This window comes from Alligator sinensis, unplaced genomic scaffold, assembly GCF_000455745.1.
Source record: "Alligator sinensis unplaced genomic scaffold, ASM45574v1 scaffold391_1, whole genome shotgun sequence".
Lineage (NCBI taxonomy): Eukaryota > Metazoa > Chordata > Crocodylia > Alligatoridae > Alligator > Alligator sinensis.
Window position 1 is genome coordinate 4019252 of NW_005841889.1, and position 2839 is coordinate 4022090.

Below are 2839 nucleotides of genomic sequence, written 5' to 3' on the forward strand. Positions count from 1 at the left end.
CCCCCCCCCAAAAAAAAAAAACAACCCCCCCCTACAATTGTGTAGTGTATTTTTAACTTGATCACTTCTCCTCCCCCTCTTTGGTATAGTAGCATAAAAGTGTTGTAGAGCTGTAAATTGCTAGAACTACAGTTGCCTGAGCTCATGTCTCCATCAGTGAGGTGAAGCTCAACAGCCATTTTATTACAGAACAATGTAAGACCAGAACTGAAGAAAAATATATTTGAGTGAAACTGCTGGGAAAGTATAGGTGGATAGTGTTTGGCTACAAGACTGCTGTTTGACTTTTGCCTGATGAAATAATGCCTCTTAATTAATTGCTAGTCCCATTTCCTATGGTACTGAGGTTTTCTATGAGAGTTTTCAAATAATAAGACTTACGTAGATTAGTATACTTTCTTTAAAAAGAAAATAAAAGAAAAACTGTAAAAAACCAAAACAAAACAAAAAACCCCTGACTACGCATGTTTTTGATCATGATATGTTGGATAGAATGCCAGACTAGGTTAGGAGACCTGTTTTATTCCCATGTCTCCCATTGACTTGCTACCTGACTTTGGGCAAATTATGCTCCATAAAATGGGAATCATTTTAAAGTGTTTTGAAACCTGCAGATAAAAGGTTCCATACATTGCTCCTTCTGTATGCCAGTGTTTATGTCAATTTACTGACTTTAACAAAATCCAAGTATGTATTTTCCCTAGCAAGAAAAGAGAGAACCATGTATAGGGTAATTAAAAAAGAAACTGCAATGCGTCTCTACATTAAGGAGACAATATTTCTGATCCTGCCAGTCCACATTTTCTTTCCATGTTGAAATAGTTACCGACTTGGGTAATGGTGTCAGTGAAAAATGACTATTTACGTTTTGGAATTGAAACACAGATTTTGAGTTAACTGTGTGGCTTTGAGATTAAGGGACTTGTAGTATTGGTGGGTCTTGCAATGCATTTTTATTAAAGTTGTGGAAAGCATAATTATTACAATTTGTGGTAATTCTCCTAACCAGTAGTGTACAAAATGATGAATTATACACAAATAGCATTTTCTTTATCCACCATAGAATTATAGCTATCTGTGTTGTTCAGTATTCATCAGTTCGATCTTGACAAATGAGACTCGTGCAATATTTTTACAAAGCACTGATAAACAGGTAGTCATGCTTGGAGTTTTATGTTGGTGGTGATTGATAACCTACCTCAGTTGGCCCCTGCCAGGCAAATATACCTTAATTTGTATTTAACAGATAAAGGCAAGTCTTTTTTTATGTTTAAAGGTGCTGATATTGTGCTTTGAATTGCCTGAAAGCTGATTATATTCCACTGAAAATTTTTTGCAAACCTATAGACAGTTTTTTCCTCAAAGGATCAGAAGTTGGTTGTTTTTGCATCTTCTCAAGTTGGTTCAAACCTTGTGTATATATCAAAGCAGCAGCATAGCTGGTTTTTATGATTTTTGTAGAGTGACAGATGGAACTGTAGGGAAGGTTCTTTAGGAACTCTGGATATTTATGGAAAATAGACTTAAAAGGTATATTTATTCAGGCTTATCAATGCTGTGCTGTATGTTTAATGTTGTTATAATGCATGTTGCTGAATTTAGGCGCTATGGTAGTATGAACTTTATAAGACTGTATTTGGGATTAAAGTATTGCCAAGGTCTTCAAGACTAACTATTAGCTCAAAATTCTCAGAAAAGAGAGAGTAATATTTCAGTAATTCTAATCAAATTTTAAAATGTACAAGTCCAGTGTTTCTGTAACCTGGAATATGTGTTAAAGCAGTTCAGCTCATAGAATCTAAGTTAAGACATCTTGGCTTGTTTGGCTCCACAAGCCTCAAATTATCTTCCTTTAGGTCCCTATAGTATTCTGTGAACCTTATTGATGAGTGAAGATAACCATCATGAGAGAGGATTATGAAGAGCTTGTCTACATGGAGAAATTGGCTGGCATAGTCAGAGGGAAATATTTACTTTGTTATAGCTATGTAATTCATCCTTGTGGACACTTTTCTGAAATGAGTGACATTATTCTAGAACAAGTGTAAATAGGTTGCTATCTTAATAATTTTTATGGTATTTCCAGGGGGGAGTCATTCTTATTCCAAAATGGAGTGCCTATATGGGGAGTGATACTTGCATAACAGTAATTGAATAATCAATCTGCTTTGGCTATATGGAACAATCTTCTTGGATGGATTCGTTTCTATTTCTCTTTTGGATTTTAGTTCCAGAGGTTAACTTCAGCCCAAAAGGTTAACCTTTCATGAAATTTTTCTAGACCTGATGATTCATTTTCTGGGTGTTATTCTTTACATTTGAGGGAAAGAAAGCTGTGCTATTTAGTGCAAGTGAAACAAAGACTGATTTTTTTTTTTTTTTTTTTTTTTTGAAGTTTAGTATTAATGTGTTTTGGACTAAGGAACTGAAACTTGGCAGTGAAATAGTCTTAGCATTTGAGTATTTCAATGAATATATATTTTTAGTTATTTTGCAAGTTTGAGGATTTAAAAATCACATCCTGAAGATGGTGGGTGTAGGTTATAAGTCTTTCCCTCTCTCTCCCACAGTGCTCTGTAACTAGAGAAGAAAGTCTTTGTACTGTGCAGGTATAACTTAATAGTGTAGTATAGAAGGAGTGCCCTACCCAGTGAGCAGTTAAGATGGTGCCAAAACACCCTATTCCAGTGTTTCCCAAACTTTTGATATGTGATATGAACTTTTTTTCTGAATTAAAATTAGTGGCATATTTTGCTCTTATACCTGAAAAAGGTTGTATACTATACATATATAAATTATAATTTCCACTGTTCCCCCACTCCCCACACCCCCCACCCCC

General features: G+C 35.0%; 1 protein-coding gene across 4 annotated transcripts in view; it reads left to right on the forward strand.

Moving 5' to 3' along the window:
* FAM120A (family with sequence similarity 120A) overlaps nucleotides 1-2839 on the forward strand; it is a 72016-nt gene that overhangs the window by 8692 nt on the left and 60485 nt on the right. The window lies entirely within an intron of this gene.